This window comes from Protopterus annectens, chromosome 10.part0 (assembly GCF_019279795.1).
Source record: "Protopterus annectens isolate FY-2018-M chromosome 10.part0, PAN1.0, whole genome shotgun sequence".
Classification (NCBI taxonomy): domain Eukaryota; kingdom Metazoa; phylum Chordata; order Ceratodontiformes; family Protopteridae; genus Protopterus; species Protopterus annectens.
This window is the reverse complement of record NC_056744.1, coordinates 1,435,227,905-1,435,250,270: the sequence shown is the minus strand read 5'-3', so window position 1 is coordinate 1,435,250,270 and position 22,366 is coordinate 1,435,227,905. Positions and strand designations below refer to the sequence as shown.

At 43.6% G+C, this 22,366-nt stretch overlaps 1 protein-coding gene across 4 annotated transcripts in view; it reads right to left on the bottom strand.

Annotated features, from left to right (window-relative positions):
• The window catches only part of CLCC1 (chloride channel CLIC like 1), a 1,214,053-nt gene that overhangs the window by 625,945 nt on the left and 565,742 nt on the right, over positions 1-22,366 (bottom strand). The window lies entirely within an intron of this gene.

The following is a 22,366-nucleotide window of genomic DNA, read 5'->3' as shown; positions in this document are numbered from 1 at the left end:
GTCTGCCTGAATGAGTAGGTCATCCAAATATGGGAATATCTGTATCCCTTTTCTCCTGCAAAAGGCAATTACTGGTGCCAGACATTTGGTGAAGACTCTGGGTGCAGTGGGGGAAGAGAATCGTAGAGAGAGTTTGGCAAAGTCAGCATCCTGAAGGCGAGCATCTGAAGGAAGAGACTGAGGTATGAGAGGTCTAGAATTGGTCTCCAGGGACCGTCTTTTCTTGGAACTAGGAAAAGTACAGTTTTGTACCTACCATAAATGTAGATGTTCGAAGATCCACATTGCTGCAGTCCTTACATATGGGTAGTCCGCTGTCCTCGGTCGGCCCGAATACCAAAGTATTAGGCTGACGTCGGTCAAGGCGCTTAAAACTGACATCAGGACGTCAGGGTACAAAAGCGCATGACCGACGTCATTTCCTCAGTCTTTTCTTGCCCCAGATGTCAGAAGGCCCTAACAAGAAAGGCCAAAGCCAAAACCAGCAAAACTAACCAACCACCCGTGCACTAACCATATTTACAATATGTACAACACAAACCACACCACCACCTTCAACAACAGAGGGAAGGAGGGAGGAATTGGACTGCAGCAATGTGGATCTTGAACATCTACATTTATGGTAGGTACAAAACTGTACTATGTTCTTCATCTCACATTGCTGCAGTCCTTACATATGGGTAGAATCCCAAAGCAGAGGTAAGGGAGGATGGCAAAACTATAAAGCATTAGGAGCTGCCAAAATGCCCTGTAAAATTGCTGTGGCAAATCCAGCCCTAGATTTAGAGTAAAGTGGAAGGTGGTAATGCTTAGAGAAAGTATGCACTGAACTCCAAGTAGCTGCTTCCAAAATATCTTTAGTAGCCACCCCCTTAAAAAGCTGTAGAAGTGGCAGTAGCCCTAGTGGAATGAGGCCTAATCCCAGCTGGAATCTCCTTACCATGATGGGAATAACAGAAAGCAATACAAAAACCAATCCACTTAGAAATAGTTTGTTTTGAAACAGGTTTGCCCTGAGAACCCAAAGCAAAAGAAACAAACAACTGCTGAGACTGCCTGAACCCTTTAGTTCTGCTCAAATAATACTGCAACTGTCTGTGTATATCCAAAGTGTGCAAAATCCTTTCCCCTTTATTTTGGGGGTTTGCATAAAAAGTAGGCAAATGAATAGTTTGGTTTAAAGCCACACTAGAAACCACTTTAGGCATAAAAGAAGGGTTAGTACGCAAAGACACCCTATCCTTGTGGAAAATTAAGAAAGGCTCAACTGCCATAAGGGCCTGTAATTCAGAAACCCTTCTCGCAGAGGTAATGGCCAACAAAAAAGCAGTCTTCCATGATAAATATTTCAACTCTGCAGATGCTGCAGGCTCAAAAGGTTGTAGAGTGAGTTTCTCCAACACAAAATTGAGATCCCAAGCAGGAGTAGGAGCTCTACGTGGGGGTCTTATATTCTTTGCCGCTCTAAGGAATTGCTTAAACAAAGGCTGAGAAAATAATGGTGGATCACAGTCATAGTGAGCAGAAATTGCTGCAGCATGAACCTTTATAGAGGAGAAGGACAAACCTTTGTCCAATAACTCAGTAAGGTATTGAAGCGCAACACTTAAATTAGGTTTAGAAACATCAAAGTCCTTTGCTGTACTCCAAAATAAAAATCTCCTCCATTTATCTGCGTAAACTTTCCTTGTACTAGGCCTTCTGGCCTCCAAAATAACATTCAAAACTTGTTGTGGAAGCTGAGACCCTCCAGGGTTTAAAACAGAATATGCCAGGCTGTCAGATGTAGAGAATGAAGTTTGACATTGAGTAAATGACTGTTCTCCTGAGACAGCAGGTGAGGAATCGAAGGCAAAGACCATGGAGGCTCCCATACCAGACTTCTCAGTAATGGGTACCAGTGCTGTCGAGGCCAATCTGGAGCTATTAAAATCATGTTTGGCTTGTCCTGTCTGACCTTCAGGAGTACCTTCGGGAGGAGAGGCAGAGGTGGAAAGGCATACACGTGAAGATTGCTCCAATTGAATGAGAGAGCATCCACTTTCCAAGCTGTGGGATGAAACCTTTTGTGCAAAACTTTGGCAGCTGGTAATTTAGTGGAGAAGCGAACAGATCTATGTCTGGAGTTCCCCATAACACTGTCAATCTCTGAAATACATGAGGATCCAATTTCCACTCGTGGGGATCCATAATTTGTCTGCTCAACACATCTGCTAAGGAGTTCTGTGCTCCTGGCAGAAACCTTGCCTGAAGATTTAGCTGTAAACTGAGAGCAGTCTCCCACAAAATCATTGCTTGTCTGCATAGAGGATAAGAATGCATTCCCCTTGCTTGTTGATGTACCACATGACAGTTGTGTTGTCTGTTTGAATCAACACCTGCCCTGGAAGAAGTAAATCCTTGAAAGCTATCAATGCAAATTGGACTGCTAACATCTCCTTCAAGTTGATATGTAGATGTTGAAGTCTGGCAGGCCACATGTCTTGTACCCATTTTCCATTTAGATGAGCTCCCCAAGCTTTGTCTGAGGCATCTGTCGTTAAAATCTGACTCGCCTCTGGCGGGTCACAGAGAGTCCCTTGTTTAGGTGACATTCCTGAGCCCACCACAAAAATTCCTTTTGAATGCAAGGTATTATCTGAATGACAGTGTCCAAATCTTGGCAGTGCTGTGTCCATACATTCTTGAGATACCATTGTAGCTTCCTCATATGCAGTTTGGCATTGGGAAGTACCAGAATACAAGATGCCATGAACCCCAAGGCTTGAAGGACTGTCCTTGCAGTCAGCCTGGACTGACGAGACAATTGGTGGAAGTAAAGAGACAGATTCTTTTGTTTGTCCGGGGTCAAAAGGCCATCTGGGATGCTGTATTCAGTCTCACACCCAGAAAGCACATGTCCTGAGAGGGTACTAGACTGGACTTTATTTCGTTCACAGAATACCCCAGGCATCTTAACACTGCCATCACATACTGTAAATGATGAAGAAGTTTGTCCTTTCCTTGGGCCAGAATCAGGCAATCGTCCAAATAAGGATAGATTTGTATTCCTCTTAGCCTGAAGAAAGCTACCACTGGAGCCAGAACCTTCGTGAACACTCTGGGCGCAGTAGATAAGCCAAAGGGCAATGCAGAGAACTGATAATGTGAAGTCCCAGCCCGAAAACGCAGATACTTCCTGCAACTGGGCCTGATAGGAACATGAAGGTAAGCCTCCTTAAGATCCAGAGCCACCATCCAGTGATCTTTGCTCAGCAGAGGTAAAAGCTGTTGTAACGTCAACATTTTGAACTTGGGAATGTCCAGATATGTGTTGAGGATAGATAAATCCAAAATTGGTCTCCACGTGTTTCCTTTCTTTGGTACTAGAAACAGGCGAGAATAAAATCCTAGGCCCACTTCTGGCAGAGGGACCGGTTGTATGGCCCCTATTTGAAGTAGTAGAGAAATTTGTTTGTGAGCCTCTAGTCTTTGCTGAGGAGGAACGTCCGGCATGCCTTTGAAAGGAGGCAAGGTATGGAAATAAAACTTGTAACCTTGGTGTATGATATCCAATACCCATTTGTCTTGGGTAATCAACATCCAATTTTCCTTGAAGAGTGCTAACCTTCCTCCCAAAGGTGCTGCCAGGCAAGAAGGATCTGGCAGCTGAAAAGTAGGTCATTGGGCCTGTTTACGAAAGGACTGGCCCCTGCCCTCACCAAGATTGTGCAGGTGAACTCCCTGTTCTAGGTCTGAAAGAACTCTGAGCTCTGCCCCTACCACGCCTAGATCTACCCCTAGACTGAGAATCATAAGAAGGATACGTCCACCCCTTAGCAGGCCAATTCCTACTAAACTTGGAGGCTGAACTTGCAAAAATCTTTAACAGCCTGCATAGACTTAGCCTTGTCTTCCATTTTCTTCAAGACTGACTCCACAGATGAACCAAACAACACATCAGACTGCAAAGGAGCATCCAAAATCCTTGTCTTAACATGGTCAGATAAATTCTGATCCTTCAGCCAGGCGTGCCTGCGAAGAACTGAGCCAGTGGCAGCCACCCTAGACGAGGCCTGCACAGCATCAAAACCACACTGTAATGAATGCTTACCCACCTGTTCAGAGACATGCACCAAATCTTGTAATTCTTTACACTCAATGCCTTCCGCCAGAGCATCCACCTTAGACTTCAATTGAGAAAGAAGAAAGTTTTGATATTTCAACATATGAAACTGGCAATTCAAAGCCCTCATAGCTAAGGTAGAAGATGTATAGACCTTCTTTCCCCATCTATCCAAAGCTCTGGCTTCTTTATCTAGAGGAACCGGATTTTTACAACAGAGGCCTTGACACCCTTAGGTCCCTGACTAATAGTTTCTGGGTCCGCCCTAGGACTCTTACAAAGATATTTATGAGCCTCAGGCACCCTGTAATACCTATCCAGTTTAACAGGAGCAGGAGGCAGAGAATCAGGATTAAGTGAAGCCTCTGCAAACACATCTTCCACAACATCCAGAACAGGGGTATAGCCAAGGGCCTATGCTGGGGTAACAGCAAAATTCCTAAGCCTTTTCCGAGAATCAGAGAAGTCCTGACCTTCCCACTTAAAATGTTCCCTCATAGAATGAAGTGTCTCTGAAAAAGAAAAATCCTCTGGAGGAGAAGCAGAAGGAGTGGAATCATCTGCATCAGAATCAGAATAAGGAGAGTACTCCTGCAAGTCTTCAGCTGAAGACTCTGAAACATCGAAGCCTGCTCAAAACTTCCCAACTCTGGCTCCACCCTAGGCCTCTTATCAGGAGGGGCAAAGAACCTCTAATCAGAGTAATCAAATCTTCTGCCATTTTAAGCATGTGCTTCTTAGGCACAGACCCTGCTGAACTAGGAGTGACACCAACAGAAGCTAAAACTGGCCTGCCTCTGGGAGAAGCCTTGGAAACAGAAGGAGAAGGCCTAACCACCCTAGGAAGGGAGGGGAGTACAGTAACTTGAGAAGCCCCTTCAGCCTGACCTGCCTCCTGAGAGACCACCTCCTGCAAAATCAAAGTCTCCCCCTGAGACTCCAGAGAAGTCTCCGTCGGAACCACCGGTTCCACTGAAGCCTCTAAAGAACCGGCGTCCGGAACGGACGACTCATCTTGCCTGGGTTTAACTGTTTTGTCTTTGCGCTTCTTTGCAGAAGCGGGCGCCGGAGAATCCGACGGCATATTATAATTGCACCGCTTCCCAAAGACCAGCCTAGCACAATCTAACCTTCGCTTAATAGTGCGTTTATTGAACCTAGCACAAAAGCGACACCCAACAACGTCGTGCTCAGGCCCCAAACAAGGAATACACAAAGAATGATAATCCCTATGCGGTATCTGTTTCCCACAAGAAATACAGTTATTCACTTTTTCTGACATCCGGTAAAACACTGAGGCAAGAAAAAACCAAAATATTCCCCAACGGGGTACTTAGCCAACTTGGATTCGGTCTGAAACTCCGAATTCGAAAAATTTCAGAACGCCGAACGGCACTTGCAATGCTACTTCTGCATCGGACCATGCGGCAAAAAAGACTGAGGAAATGACGTCGGTCATGCGCTTTTGTACCCTGACGTCCTGATGTCAGTTTTAAGCGCCTTGACCGACGTCAGCCTAATACTTTGGTATTCGGGCCGACCGAGGACAGCGGACTACCCATATGTAAGGACTGCAGCAATGTGAGATGAAGAACATCTCCTGGAGTAAAAACCTCTTTCCATAGCAAATTACGGAACCGGGTGAATGGTACCTTGAGCCATAAGGCTGTCTAACATTGGTTTTTAACAGGTGAAGATGTTGAGGGTTGTGGAATTCCCTTTCTCCGAGTGGAATGATCCAGGTCATGAAGCACCCATTTTCTATTACGGATAGGACCCCACTTGTCTGAAGTGACAAGTCTCCACAGATGGAGACAGTGAGAGAGACATAAGGAGAGAGGGACAGAGGGAGGGGTGGGGTTTCAAGGTGGGCAGGTAGTAACACACACTGCCCTGTTTTGAAAAGGCGGCATCTGACTGGTAGATGGTGTGGCTCTGGCAGAAGTGGATTGCTTTCTGGAAGTTTTTCTAGGCTTAGCAGCGGGAGCAGGCCGTGAGTGTTTTTTCATGAACTGAGTTTTAGAAGGATAATTTCTTTGAAACTTTGGAATAGGGGATACCAAAAGATGTTTTCGATCTTGCACCTCTTCCCCCTTTTGCTGCAAGGACTTGAGTAAGTCTGCCACCTTTGCTCCAAACAGGGCTGAGTTGTCTAAAGTAGCATCTACCAGCTTAGTTCTAAAATCATCTGGTAGGAGCTGGAGGCAAAGTACAGTTGTGTACACTTACCATAAATGTAGATGTTCGAGTGTATTCACTGTTGCAGTCATTAATATTGGGTTATCCTGCTGGCAGGTTGCCCTCAGTCGGCCTGAATTCCAAAGTCTTGGGTCCTGCGTCGGCTGCTGTCGCCTCTTCCCTGACGTCAGATTTTGCAATACTTAACTAAGATGCTGGACAAAGACCAATCATTTTCATCAATTAAAATTCATGCCTCTGCCATTTCAGCTCATTACAATACAGAGCCACCAATCTTTTCTCATCCTTTGTTAAGGCAGTACCTCAGAGGAGCTAAAAACTTAAGGTCTCCAAGGAGATCACCAATACCTGCATGGGACCTCAATTATGTCTTGGAAAGACTCACCCTGCCTCCTTTTGAGCCAGCTGCTACAGCTGAAATAAAGTTTTTATCTTGGAAAACAGCTCTGCTCCTAGCAATAACCTCTGCAAGACGAGTCTCAAAGTTACAGGCACTCATGGCTGTGGAATTTTTTATCATTTTTTATCCAGACAGGGTTTCTCTGAGGACAAACCCGACATTCATGCCTAAGGTAGTGTCCAGTGTGGCCCTTAACCCAACCATTCATCTGCCAACTTTTTAGTCAAATCCACAGACTAAGGGGGAGAGAATTCTGCATTCTTTGGACATACACAGACAGCTATGCTTTTACTTGAACAGAACCAAAGCTTTCAGAAAGACAGAGCAATTACTAGTGGCATATGCTGCAGGATCACAAGGAAAGGCTATTTCAAAGCAGACTATTTCAAAGTGGATAGGCCACTGAATTCGTTTCTGCTATTCACAACATGGCAAGCCAGTGCCTAAGGGCATTAAGCCACATTCAACCAGAGCAGCAGCCACTTCAGCAGCCTTCCTCAGGGGAGTACCAACCAGTGACAGTTTAGAGGCTGCTACCTGGAGTTCAGTGCACACCTTTACAAAGCACTATCATTTACCACTCTACTCTAAATCCAGGGCAGGCTTGGCCACTGCAGTTCTGCCTTGCCTCATAGCCCCTCCTAATGCTATTTAGCTCCAGCCTCCCAACCATAATTTTGGGATTCAGCCCAATTGTAGTGACTGCAACAGTGAAACACGAAGAACATAATACAGTTGTGTACACTTATCATAAATGTAGATGTTCGAGTGTATTCACTGTTGCAGTCCAGGTTACCCACCCGCCACCCCCCCTTTTTTTGCTGGAACTTATCTTTACTTCTCTAATCTATACAACCTATGTGGTTTATTTGCTTGTAGATGAAGGTAAAATATATTTTGGTGCATGTATGTTTTATTTACATATTTTTAGCCTAACCATTTTGGGGGCACCTGACATCTGGGGCAAGAACAACTGAAGAAAATGGCATCGGCTGCATCTTCTATACCCCTGACGACCTAAATAGCATTAGGAGGGGCTATGAGGCAAGGCAGAACTGCAGTGGCCAAGCCTGCCCTGGATTTAGAGTAGAGTGGTAAATGATAGTGCTTTGTAAAGGTGTGCACTGAACTCCAGGTAGCAGCCTCTAAACTGTCACTGGTTGGTACTCCCCTGAGGAAGGCTGCTGAAGTGGCTGCTGCTCTGGTTGAATGTGGCTTAATGCCCTTAGGCACTGGCTTGCCATGTTGTGAATAGCAGAAACGAATTCAGTGGCCTATCCACTTTGAAATAGTCTGCTTTGAAATAGCCTTTCCTTGTGATCCTCCAGCATATGCCACTAGTAATTGCTCTGTCTTTCTGAAAGCTTTGGTTCTGTTCAAGTAAAAGCATAGCTGTCTGTGTATGTCCAAAGAATGCAGAATTCTCTCCCCCTTAGTCTGTGGATTTGACTAAAAAGTTGGCAGATGAATGGTTGGGTTAAGGGCCACACTGGACACTACCTTAGGCATGAATGTCGGGTTTGTCCTCAGAGAAACCCTGTCTGGATAAAAAATGATAAAAAATTCCACAGCCATGAGTGCCTGTAACTTTGAGACTCGTCTTGCAGAGGTTATTGCTAGGAGCAGAGCTGTTTTCCAAGATAAAAACTTTATTTCAGCTGTAGCAGCTGGCTCAAAAGGAGGCAGGGTGAGTCTTTCCAAGACATAATTGAGGTCCCATGAAGGTATTGGTGATCTCCTTGGAGACCTTAAGTTTTTAGCTCCTCTGAGGTACTGCCTTAACAAAGGATGAGAAAAAGATTGGTGGCTCTGTATTGTAATGAGCTGAAATGGCAGAGGCATGAATTTTAATTGATGAAAATGATTGGTCTTTGTCCAGCATCTTAGTTAAGTATTGCAAAATCTGAGGAATATTTGGGACAGCTGTGTCAATTCCTTGTGCCTGGTTCCCAAGCACAGAATCTCTTCCATTTTCCAACATAAGATTTTCTGGTACTAGGCCTTCTGGCCTCCAAAATGACATCCATGACAGCTTTAGAGAGAGGTGCGTTTTGTATGACTACATTATCCACCATGCTGCCAGATTTAAGGTCTTGAGTTGGCTGTGCAAGATCTGATTGTTTTGTTGGGACAGTAGATGAGGTATTTGAGGTAAGGTCCAAGCCGGGCATTGAGACAAGTTCCTTAGGATTGGATACCAGTACTGGCAGGGCCAGTCTGGGGCAATCAGTATCATGTTTGGCTTCTCTTGTCTGACCTTTAGGAGTACCTTGGGGAGGAGAGGCAGTGGAGGAAAGGCAAATACTGCTAAGTTTTTCCAGCTGAAAGATAGGGCGTCCACTTTCCATGCTTGTCTGTGATAAGTCCTTGTGCAGAATCTCTTTAGTTGGTAGTTGTGAGGAGAGGCAAATAGATCTATATCCAGGCATCCACATTTCCTTGTTATCATGCTGAAGACTTGTGGATCCAATTTCCACTGGTGGAGATCCATGAGGTTTCTGCTTAGTTCGTCTGCCAGAGTATTTATCTTTCCTGGCAGGAAGTGTGTCTGTGGCTGTACTTGGTAAGTCAATGCTATGTCCCACAAAGTCATGGCTAGTTTGCATAGGGGGTAAGAATGAGTGCCCCCCTGCTTGTTTATATACCACATGACCGTGGTGTTGTCTGTCTATCAGTAGTTGTCCCGGATGAAGTAGGTCCTTGAAGGCTGTCAGAGCATTCTGAAGAGCTAGCATCTCTTTTTGACTGATATGTAGATGCATTTGGTTTGCGGACCATTTGCCTTGAATACATCTTCCTGCCATGTGAGCCCCCCAGGCAAAATCTGATGCATCCCTTCTGTTTAAAGTTTGCCTGGCTGGGGGTAAAGTGAATGGCTGTCCCTTGTTCTGTTGACAAGCCTTCACCCACCAGCGAAACTCCTGTTGCAGGCAGGGAATGCGGGTTATTATTGTTTCCAGGCTGTGGCAATGTTGAGTCCAAACACTTTTTAGGTACCACTGAAGTTTCCCCATATGCAGTCTTGCATATGGAATTAGTAGAATGGAGGATGCCATGAAGCCCAAAGCCTGCAGAATTTTTCTTGCAGGTAACTGGGCCTTTGTTGCCAACAGTTTTGAAATAGGTAGTCAGTTGCCTTTGTTTGTCTGGCATGAGATGAGCCATCTGGGCAGTTGTATTTAAGCTTGCACCCAGGAATATTATCTCTTGAGAGGGTACTAGTTTTGATTTCTTTTTGTTGACTGTGTACCCTAGGCATGTTAGAAATCTCTTTACAAACGCCAGATGCTGTTGTAGAATGTCCTTGTTCTCTGCTTGAATGAGGCAGTCATCCTAGTAAGGATACATTTGTATTCCTCTTTGTCTGCAAAATGCAATTACTGGTACCAGGCACTTTGTGAAGACCCTGGGCGCAGTAGATAAGCCAAAGGGCAGCAGAGAATTGGTAGTGCATTGAGCCAGCTTTGAATCCGAGGTATCTTTTGCATGTTTGTCTGATTGGGACATGCAGGTATGCCTCTTTTAGGTCTAAAGTCACAAGCAATGGGTACCAGTGTTGTCTTGGCCAGTTTGGAGCTATCAGGATTATCCTTGGACGTTCCTCCTTGATTTTTAGTAATACCTTGTGTATCAAGGGAAGAGGTGGGAATGCATATGCTGTCAGGCCTTTCCAGCTGAAGGAGAGCGAATCCACTTTCGATGCAAGTGGATGGAATGTCCTTGTGCAGAATTTTTTGAGCTGGTGGTTGAGAGGGGAAGCGAATAGATCTATCTGTGGCATTCCCCATTTCTTTGCGATGGTCTTGAAGATGTCCGGGTGTAGCATCCATTCGTGAGCATCCGAGGTGGTTCTGCTTAACATGTCTGCTAGAGTGTTCTCCTTTCCCGGTACAAACATTGCCTGTAACTGGATGTTGTAGCTGAGTGCCAGGTTCCAAAGGTCCAAAGTCATTCTGCATAGGGGGTATGAATGAGTGCCTCCCTGTTTGTTGATGTACCACATGACTGTGGTGTTGTCTGTCCTTATCATCAAATGGCCTTCTTTGAGAAATGGTCTGAATTTTTGGATTGCCAGTTTTACTGCCAGCATTTCTTTTAGGTTGATGTGCAGGTGAAGCTGGTCCTGCGTCCACAATCCTTGCACGCATTTGTCCAGCATGTGAGCCCCCCATCCTAGGTCTGAGGCGTCTGTTGTGATGGTTTGGCTTGCTTGATATTTGTGAAAGGGTAAGCCTGGGTTTGACTGGCATGCTTGAGCCCACCATAGGAACTCCTGTTTTAGGCATGGAATTAGTGGAATTTCTGCTTCTAGGCTGTGCCTGTGTTGGGACCATAAATTCTTTAGGTACCACTGTAGTTTTCTCATATGTAGTCTGGCATGTGGAACCAAGATTATGCATGATGCCATGAAGCCCAAGGCCTGCAGAACTTTTCTTGCTGTTAGTTTGCTGTGGTTTGTTAGTGCCAAGAAGTAAAGAGGGAGATCTTTTTGTTTTTCTGCAGTTAGGAATGCCATTTGTTTTACTGTGTCCAATTCTGCGCCCAAGAATGTCCTTGTTTGGGATGGAATCAGCCTTGATTTTTGCAAATTGACTGTGTATCCCAGTGCTTGTAGCAAGTAAATGACCCTTTGTAAATCTGTTGTCAGCTTGCTTTTGTTGTCCCCTTGTAGCAGGCAGTCGTCCAGGTATGGATAAATTTGGATTCCCTGTAGTCTGCAGTGGGCGATTACTGATGCCAGGCATTTTGTGAATACTCTGGGCGCAGTAGATAAGCCAAAGGGCAATGCTGAGAATTGATAGTGCTCTGATCCTGCAAGAAATCTGAGGTATCTTCTGCAAATTGGTCGAATGGGGACGTGCAGGTATGCCTCCTTGAGATCTAGAGTCACCAGCCAACACTCCTTGCCCAGCATGGGAAGAAGTTGCTGTAGGGTCAGCATCATTGAATTTTGGGACAATGATGTATGTGTTTAAGGTGGACAGATCGAGAATAGGTCTCCAACTTTTTTCCTTTCTTGGAACTAGGAATAGTCTGGAGTAGAATCCTTTGCCTTGTTCTGTTATTGGTACTCTTTCCACAGCTCTCATCTTTGTTAATTGCATTATCTGCTGTAGAGCTTCTGTTTTTTGATTTGGAGGTAGGTTTGGCATTCCTCTTTTGACTGGTATAGTGTGGAAGTGGAACCGGTAACCTTGGTCTATGGTTTGCAAAATCCACTTGTCTTTTGTGATATAGTGCCAGTTCTTTGAAAATAAGGTTAATTTTCCGCCTAAGGGTGCTGCTATTTGTTCCCTGGTAGGCGGAGTTAGAATCAAGTCACTGTGATTGCCCTGTTGTAGTGGTAGTGGCTGTGCCTGTGGCTCTGTTATTACCTTGCCACTGTCAGTCCTCTGTAGGCACCCCTCTAGATTGATTTCTGCCTCTGGAGCGTCTATTCCTGCCCCTTTGGGATCTTGTGGAGTCAGGAAAGGACCAATTTTGGCAGGCCAGTTCCTGCTAAACCTTGGGGGCTGAACCTGCAAGAAATCTTTAACCGTTTGTACAGATTTTGCCTTTTCTTCCATTTTCTTCATTACCTGCTGGGCAGGTGTACCAAACAAACTGGTCTTATCCATAGGAGCATCTAATAACTTAGCTTTAACATGATCCGGTAAAACTTGTTCCTTCAACCATGCATGTCTTCTTATCACTGTGCCAGTCATGGCTGATCTAAATGAAGCCTCCAGTGCATCATAGCCACATTTTAAGGAATGGTTACTAACCTGTTGTATGTTATTTACCATTTCTAATAGATTTTTCTTATCTATAGAGTCATCAGAGGATAGCTTTTTAGTTAACTGATCAAGCATAAACTCTTGGTATTGTATCATGTGAAACTGACAGTTTAAAGCTCTAGCTGAGAGAGTAGCAGAGGTGTAAACCTTTTGCCCCATCTGTCTAAAGACCTGGCTTCCCTTTCAGAAGGAATAGGGTTTTTGCTGTGGTTGAGGCTACTGCCTTAGGGCCCTGCGATATAGTTTCGGGTCTGCAAGAGGGGTCTTGTATAGGTGATGATGAGTGTCTGGCACCCTGTAAAATCTATCTGGTTTGGCAGGTGCTGGAGGTAAAGAATCTGGTGCAGTGCAAACATCATTAAATGCATCGTCCACAACAGAGAGGACAGGAGGTATAGCTAAGGGCCTGTGTTGTGGTAGGTGCAGAAAAGTCCTAAGTCTTTTCTGGAGTCTGAAAAATCCTGTTCCTGCCATTGGAATTGTTCTCTCATGGCATGTAAGGTTTCCCCAAAGGAGAATTCTTCTGGTGGGGAAGCAGCTGGAATGGATTCTTCAGCATCTGAGTCCTCAAAATTGGAGAAAGGAGCCTCTGGCTGGTCTGTAATATCTGAGTCTTCCAGAATCATCAGAGGACACAGGCTCGAGGGGCTCTGCTCTAGGTCTCTTTCTGGGGCTGAGAGGCCCTGTCTGGGTGAGATTGAGATCCCTAATTAAGGATATTAAATCTTCTGCCAGAGTAAGCATTTGTGAACTAGAAGTGGGCCTGGTTGAGGGGTTTAACAGGCACTGACTTAGTAGATTTGGCTGCTTTAGCCCTGGCGAAGGCCTTAATAGACATGGCTGCAGGAGGCCTAGCAGCACCATGTGCTGGGGTAGAGACATCCAAAGGGATGGTGTCTGATAAGTCACTAGTAACCACTGTAGTAGGTAAAATTTCTGAGGCCGATTCAAGTAAGGTAACCGGAACCTCAGTAGTAGTCATTGATTCGGCTGTACTCTGATCAGTTTTCTCGGTTTCGCGAAACCGAGACACTCGCGTTTGCTTAACCATGGTTTCGGCCGAAACCGCGGACCGCGAGTGTCGGTCTTTTTCTTTGCGTTTTTTAACAATTTGGGTAGTCGGAGGATCCGATGGCATAATGTACGCAAATTCAGAGCCGAAAAACTGTTCAGCAAACTCCGACCGACGTCTAAGCGTTCGTCGGTTGAAAGAAGCACAGGCGAACAGGCTGCTACGTCGTGGTCTGGGCCTAAACAAGGCAAACAGTAAGAGTGGAAATCTTTATGAGGTATTTGTTTCCCACAAGTTAAACAGTTATTGACTTTTTCTGACATCGGCTGAGGCAAGAAAGAGTCCCCAACGGGTACTTAGCTTTAGAAGTCTTCGAAGGAGTATTCGGTAGTAGTAATCTCTGGATCTGACCGACCGGCACTTGCGAACAGCTTCTGCTTCGGGCGCCACGCGGCAAGAAAGACTGAAGAAAATGGCGTCGGCTGATGCCTTTATACCTGAAGACCAGCAGAGATGACGTCGGGTGAAGTGCGACGTCAGCCGAAGCCGGACCCGGACTTTGGAATCCGGCCGACCGAAGGGCTGCCTGACGACAGGACAACCCAGTTGTTATGACTGCAGATGCATCCATGAAGGACATCTACGACCTGTATACGAAGCCTTTCCAAAGGCTTTACTCAGCCTTCAACCACAAGCGCTCGGGTACGCACAGCCTTTCTCAAGGCTTTACCGGTAGCCCAGCTTCTTCACCAACATCCCACTGTACCTTTATTAAGGCAGCCTACCTGGTCATCCATTTGTTCTTGGCTTCCCTAGGGTACTTTATTCGTGGACATTTTTCCTCCTCTGCATAGGAGCTTAAATCCAGGTCCCACAGACAATCATTTTCCTGCTGAACCTGAGAAGTCAGGGAAACAAGGGAAGCCAGTTAAGCTTTGCCTGCTACGTCTGGAGAGTCAGACAATTCTTTGGCAATTTTCTCCAAAAGGAATAAGGCATATTTAGACATGTGTCTGGTAACTGATTTCTCTGAAAGCAAGAGTAGCAGAAGTGTATATCTTCTTACCTAAACACTCTATGGTTTTGCTGTCCTTATCAGGGAGGAGGGTGGTAGAGGCCAGTACTTTTGAGGCCTTGTCAATCGAAACTGAAATGGTGGCTGGGTCTGCAGCTGGACACTAAAACTTTTGCCATCTCAGGGATTTTATGGAATCTATCAGGTCTGCATGGAGCAGGGACCTGTGAATCCAGGGGTCAGGTATGCTGCTGAAAAGGTATCCAAAAAGGTTGTGAGAATTGGAGGAACAGCAGTAGGGGCTGGAGAATACATCTAGATGAGGTCATATCATCTTTTTTGTACCTCAATCATCTCTGATGATTCCCAATAAAAATGTTTCTTCATTTTGGCTATAGTTTCCCCAAAGGTTATATCTTCTGCAGGTGAATCTGGGTCAACAGATTCTTCCTCTGGGGAACCATATCCAAGAGGAAAAGGGAGCTGAGAGGTATAGGAAAGTGAGTTATCAGAAGAAGAATCAAGTGTAATCGTCCTCTTCCATCTGAGAGGGTTCTGTGGCCTGAGGCCTAGGGCTCAAGATTGGAGGAGGACAGTGGAAGCCCCTGGAGTAGTAGGTCGCAGGGCCATAAATGCATTAAATAGGCTTTGAGAGAAAGCCTGCCAATCTGGTGTACTTTTTGTAACAGGAAACATATGCTTCCTCTTCTCCTTCTTCTTCTTTAGACATGGCCTAGTGGGCATCTGAATAGATGAAGGCCTAGGGTCCAATTATTATAGAGAGACGGAGGTCCTACCAAAAGTGCAGGTTCCCCCTTGGCATCGGAGACCGATGTCCATAAAGCCTCCATGGACGTGCCTTCTGCCAACTGAAGAGGTACCTGCTGTATCTGGGGTAGTGGAACCAGAACGTTTAACCAGGCCGTCGGCCACAGGCTGAGTGCTGGATGGAGGTGACGCAGCAGTAGTAGGCTTAATGGTCTTGGATTTCTGTTTTGGCGGTTCGGTAGGGAAGTCGGCAGAGCCCTCCATAGCTAACGCTAGCTGTCTGAGACACTGGTTTTCTAAGTACAAGTTAAACGCATGTAGTCTGCTAGGCAAGGTTTTAGGAACAAACACCTGGCAGATGGGGCAGGCATTGTAGTCGTGTGACTTACCAAGACAAAACAAACACAGATTGTGGGCATCTTTGTGAGATATCCAATGGCCGCACTTACACTTGCTTTTCTGGATGACATGAACAAGCATTAGAAAACAATGACTGAAAAAAAGGTTCCCCAGTGGGGTAGTTACTTGAGTTCTCTGGAATCTGATGGCTGGGAAGGCAGGAACACCTGACGCTTGACTGGCGGCTGAGAAGTTCTTAGGTCTGGTGTGTGCAGATGTCACTTTTATGGCCCATGCACTGCTAGCCATGTCAGCCGTCCCACGCACCATACAGTGAGTGAAATCTTTTGTATACTGGCCAGATGTTCGGGTAGCAAGAGAGGAAACCCATATGTATGGAATACTGCAACATTTGAATAGGACATGTAGTGAATACTGTAACAGAGAGAAAAAAAAAACTGGAAGTGGGATCTTTAGAAAAAGGTAGGAACAAATTACATAGAAAAAAGGAAACTGTAGGAACAATACATGCAGAATGAGGAGGAGTGAGGTTTAAGGGAAAGCAGGAAGTGATTTACGTAATGTTGGACTGATGATACTTGTATAAAAGATTTTATATAATATATAATGTTTGTAACTGTGAAAATGTTAACATGGCTTGTTTTCTTTTAAATAAATACATGTTTCCCTACGTCTTAAGTGATAATTCAATACAGGCGATAAAAATAACAACAGAGCACATAGACAGACTTTCCCAGTGAAACCTTTTACAAATGTTGAGTGGTAGGAAAAGCATCAGGAACTGATTAGAAGAATCAGGAGTGCCTTGGACTTAAACCAGAGGCCAGTGCTTGGAGGAGGAGATGATGGAGAATAAGCAATAATGTGAAATTAGTGTATAAATGTAAGAACTGTAAAGGATCAATCCTGTTAAATATAGTTTTTACTTGTGAAAGTACAGTTGTGCAAGTTGCATTACCCATAACAGTACATGTTTGAATTTGAATTCTTAAATGCTGCAGTTGCCTATGGGTTATATCCTATCACAGATACAGCATCTGGCAAGCTTAGGGAGCCTATAACAAGGGATCCTGCAGAAGTGTTATAAATATTTTGAAAATTCTATGAAAGTCTGTATAAAGCAGAGAAATGCTGAAATGTACAAATGGAAACGTTTTAAATGACAAGGTAAGACATAGAAGATGCTCAATTACTAACAGTTCGGATAGCAGCAGATGAGAGAAAAATGGTGATATACAGCCAATCTACAGGAAAGTCCCCAGCTTCTGTGAAAGTTTAGAAGCTAGGAGGGAAAAAAAACTAAAACATCCAGAAGGTTTGGTTTAACAGTACTTTAAGAGGAGGAGCAGTACCAATATCCTGGAATAAAGCAGTGGTAGATGCAAATACCTAAACAGGGTAAACAGCCATCAGATCCAGCTTCACAGAGTCCCATTCCAATACTAAACCATGATTACAAAGTGTTCATGTCTATAATGGCTAAATGACTGGCAGAAGTGATAATCTCTGCCTCAGCAGAGGAACCAGGCAGGGGTGTCCTCTCTCCCCTTTATTTGATTTATATTTGGGACCACTGGCAAAGAAAATATGGGACTCAAAAATTCAAGGATATGACTGGTATGGTTGTCAAGGAAAGCTGGTTGTTTTTGCAGATTACATTATTTTATACCTGACAAAAAAAAGGGACATTACAGTGCTGTGGAACATATTGGGACAGTTTCAAACCTTTCCGGCACACAAAATTAATGAAGCTAAAACAAAAGCAATAGCAGTAAATTATGTAGCCACACATGAAATGGTTCAGCAATATCCATACTTATGAGGACATGATAAAATGAAGTATTCAGGAGTATGGATTAAAATGATACAGGTGTGGCAGCTAAGGGTAAGTGGGAAGAACATAAAAAGATAATACAAAAACTGGGAAAAAGGAAGCTCTCATACGGATATTTGCAGTAAGATACAAGCAGTTCAAATTCTTTTAGTCCCTTTTGTCTTATACACAGGTCAGGCATATTTTTATCAACCAGAGGAAAAGTTGTGGATAGCAATTAATAAAGAGCTGAAGGATTTTATCTGGGAAGTGAAGATGGCAATAGTCAAGTGGGATAAGCTTATTCTTCCAACAGAATAGGGTGGACTGGGGTTCCCAGAGTTGAAGGGGTATTTCAGAGCAACGCAGTTAAGGGTCCTATATACAGTACAAGCAGAAAACTATAACTCAGAGTGACAAGAGATGATGATGAAATGGGGGAAGCTCAAGTAACAAGGACAAACTGTGATTCTGGATGCAGACCTTTAAGGAGAACAATAATTATACAGAATATAATATTCATAAAGTGGCAGAAGGTATTCTGAAAACTAAGCCAACACTGGAATGGAGAAAGGAGGCTCTGCTGACAGGGATGACTGCTATTAGCAGTAGAGACAATAGGCAAGAGGGGGCAGTGATAAGGAAACTGGCAAAGGAACCAAGGTATTGGCAGCAAATAACTAGAGAGGGAAAGGTAATAGAATGGGAAGACACCCAGAACATATTCGGACTGCAGGTTACAGACTGCCTTCCATATCAAGGACTGATATCAGAGTATAGGCAAAGAGAAAAATATGGGGGGGGGGCATAAATGAAAGACCAGCACTGGTAGAGGTTTTAGTAGAATTCAGAAAAGAAGTTGAAAGTTAAGAAAGGAATGAGAGACTGAATAAGCAATTTACAAAGAAACAATGGGGGATATACATGTATGTCTCCCAGACAAGCAACAAAATGTAGAAAATATAGGATCTTTGCTTGGAAGTGTTTACATAAGTATTTTTATAATCCAAGCAGATTCCAAAGAATATTTCCTCAGGTAGACAGCAAATGTTGGAGGTGTAGTGGGGAAGAAAGAGGTAACTGGGAACTATTTTCTGGGAATGTAATGAGTTGGCAGACTTTAAATATTCCCTGCAGACTGCTCTGTTGGAGATGATGAGTGATCAAATTGGAGTAACTAGGGAAATGATTTTTTGAGCTATGATACAGAGTAGGAATTCCCTAGACATAGTAAAGCCTTGCTGAGTCTAATTATGATGGCTGCCAAAAAAAGCAATTGCTAGAAAATGGAAATCAAAGTCTAAATGAACTTTACTAGAAACAGTGAAGACAGTAACAGAGATAAAACTGAAACTTTGATCTTTAGAAAAAGGAAGGAGCAAACTACACAGGAGAAAATTGGAAATGTGGGATCAATACATGTAAAGGAGGAATGAGGCATAAAAGAAGGCAGGATATGAATGAGCTATTTAAAAGTTGACTGACAATGACTGGATATATTAAAAGTGATGTATAATGTTTACAGCTACAGTCGTGTTACCACGTTTTGTAATGTATCATGTTTGCAACTGAGACTGTGTCGCTATGGTTTATTTTTATTTATATAAATGTAAGATTGGTTTATTTTTATTTATATAAATGTAAGATTGCCTATGTCATAAATAACTTAATACAGATTTTTTTTTTAAAAACACGAAAGGATACAGCACCTGGCAAGCTTCCCCAAACCCCCTCCCACATAGTCACTCTGGCTGCCAGTGACCACTACAACTACTGACCTCAACCACAGCTATTGAAACCAATGAAAGATTAACAACAACAAACAACAATCTCAACAATAAAAGTTGTAACCCACAGTAACTACATACAACAAAGGGGATGGTAAGTGGGTCCGGCAACTGCAGCAGTGAAAAACTCAAACATCTACTGTTATGCGTACAGTACTAAAACTTAGCCAACCTGTCAGGAAGATGGACAAAGGTCCATTTGCCCTTAGAGAATGGCCCTTGCAAAGGCTGTTCTGGACGTACAGAAGGAATTCAGTTTGTAATACGTTTTAAATGTGTGGATGGAGGACCAAGTAGTTGCCTCTAGAATGTTCCTAGAGTCCACCCCTTTCCAATAAGCTGAAGTCCTGGCAGAATGGGATCCAACCCTGCCTGGAATGGCTTAGCCATGGTGAGAGTAACAAAACTCAATGGCAGAAGACAACCTTGCGAGATCGTCTTTTTAAATAGAGGTGACCTTTCTTAGTTCCTGTACAGGAAACAAAAAGTGGTCATCTTTCTTGAAGGACTTGGTTCTGTCAAGGTAAAACCCAAGTTTCTTGTGCACATCCAATGTATGAATAATCTGTTCTCCCTTATTTCTGACTTTGGATTAAAAAAAATGGGATACTGAGGGCTTGATTCAAAGTGAACTCTGAAACAACCTTAAGCAGGAATGTGGTGCTATAGTCCAGAGTTAACCTATCCCTATGGAAAACCAAAAACGGTTCTCCCACCATAAGAACTGACAATTCAGATACTTGCCTTGTAGGTGTCACAGCAACAGTTAAAACATTTTCCAAGTAATGAACCTCAACTTGGTCAAGAGGCAGGTTCAAAAGGTGAGAGTCAGTTTCTCCAACACAAAATTGAGATCCCAGAAGGTAACTGTTTGTGGGTGGGTCTTTTAACACTCCTTTAACTGTATAATGACAGAGAAGACAGAGAGGAATGCATGGGTAGACAAGCTGAAATGGCCACTAAATGCACTTTAAGAGATGCATATGAAAGGCAAGATTATAGTAACTCACAAATATTTATGCACAAGAGGTGCAAATTCTCTGATGGGATCTTGGTTGCTAGCTAAGCAACAACTAGAAGATCTTTTCCATTTGCCAACATATGACTTTCTTGTAAGCAAGCTTTCTTGCTTCCTTTATTCCATGTTACAAGTCAATGTGAAAAAAGGTGCCTAAAAGGTATCAAAATTGAATCATCTAAGTAGTCAGTTGCTTGTTGTCAGGGTGTATCAAACTCCCCCTTCTCCTGTGTGAGTAGATCCAGTATGAGGAAGTCTGTGGTAACTGCCCTTAGCCAAATTCCGTAACTAGGGAGAATCACTTATGTCTGTGCTAAAATGTGGTAACCACAATGACTCCTGGTAAATCTTTCTGAATTTTCAGAAGTAATTTGGAAATCAGTGGAAATGATAGAAAACATAAGAACATCCCTGACCAAGGGAATGACAGAGCATCTGTTCTCCAAATTTTCTTACAAGGATTCCTGGAATGGAATTTGTTGTCTTTTTTGAAAGGAGATGAACAGATCTACCCAAGGTGTCCCCCACATCTGGATCAACTCCTGGAATACCTCTGGACCGAGTTTCAACTCATGAAGGTCTGTCTAGGATTTGCTGAGTTTGTCTGACACTGTTTTGGTCTGACTAGTTAAGGGAGTGCTAAAGAGCTTACTCAACGGTTCAATTAATAAACTTAGGGCCCACACTGGCCAATTTAAAGTTTGACTAATAGACATCACTGGGGTATATAGAATTTTATAAAAGCAGTTATCTAATACCCATTTAAAAACTGATAAATCACTTGCCAGTCTTGCATGTCTAGGTAATGAAGTTCACGTCCTTCCTGACCATCTCTTTAACTTCAAATTGGAAATAAGAATTATTGCATCTAAATTTTTACTTCTTGTACCAGTACCATAGTCATTAAAGTCAATATCTAATGTGACAGCCAGTAATTTATCCTTAAGGCATCTATATATCATAATAATGTCACCTCTTAGAAAATGGTAAGCCAAGGAATACAAAGACAAAAATACCAATCTTTCTTTGTAGGATAAGTTGTGACAGCCATCTATCTTGTCTGATAAACGTTTTCTAAATCCATTCCACCTTCTTCAGTTGCAAAGCATTTAATGCACATCAAGGGTCCCCATACTCAATAATAGGTGCTGTACTTGTTAAACACATCTTTAGTAACAACTGACTATTTCTGCTTAGGAAACACAGAAGGACATTCCCCATAAGACAGTGACACTTGCTAATAATGTTTGTCACATTAACTTCAGAGTTAAGACTTGTACCTACCATAACACCTAGATCTCTCATTACCTCAGAAGAAACACAAAACTGATTGTACAGGGCATGAGGATATGATTATTAGGATGCCCAAATATAAAATGGTATATATTTCCATCCCTACAGGTTATCCAAGTAAGAATGTAGCAGATACCAGACACTAGTATTAGTTACTTATTACCCTATCTTAATATCATTAGCAAACTTACTTAACCAGAGTTAGATTTTGGACATTCTTATAGGTTCAAAGGTTGGTACGAGGCTATCGGCCCTAGGGCCTATACAAGCCTAGCCAAACAATTCCCCGGATATTTCTTCCCACAATATTTACTTCCCTGGACCCCTGTCTAGTAGGGCGAATGACGTGATCCCTGGGGTGAATTTCCCATCTCCCATCCAATCGTCAAGGTTCCTTTTGAAGAGGGCCAAGGAGGCGCACTGCTTGACATGTAGTCTATTCCAGAGTATGGGGAGTCTCTGGGTCAGGAACCTATCCCTCCAGTATATTTTGTTCATTGTGATGACAAGGTTTAGATCCCTGGAGCGTGTGGCTCTGTGGGATTGGGATTTCTTTAAGTGGAGCATGTCCAACAGCTCAGGGTTGACATGGCCTTGTATGTTAAGTAGAGAATACCGCTGAGTAGACGATAATGCCACAGAGTATAGCTGGAGTTATTTTTAGACGATCAGCACAGGGCATCTGCTTTAGGCCTGTGATTCTTTTACTGAGGTATTTCTGTGGCCTTTCCAGCTGTTGCAGATGTCTTGTGAGGTACATACCAAACGGGGCGTTGTACTCTACAGTGGGTCTAATGAGGGATGAGTACAGTGGGACAA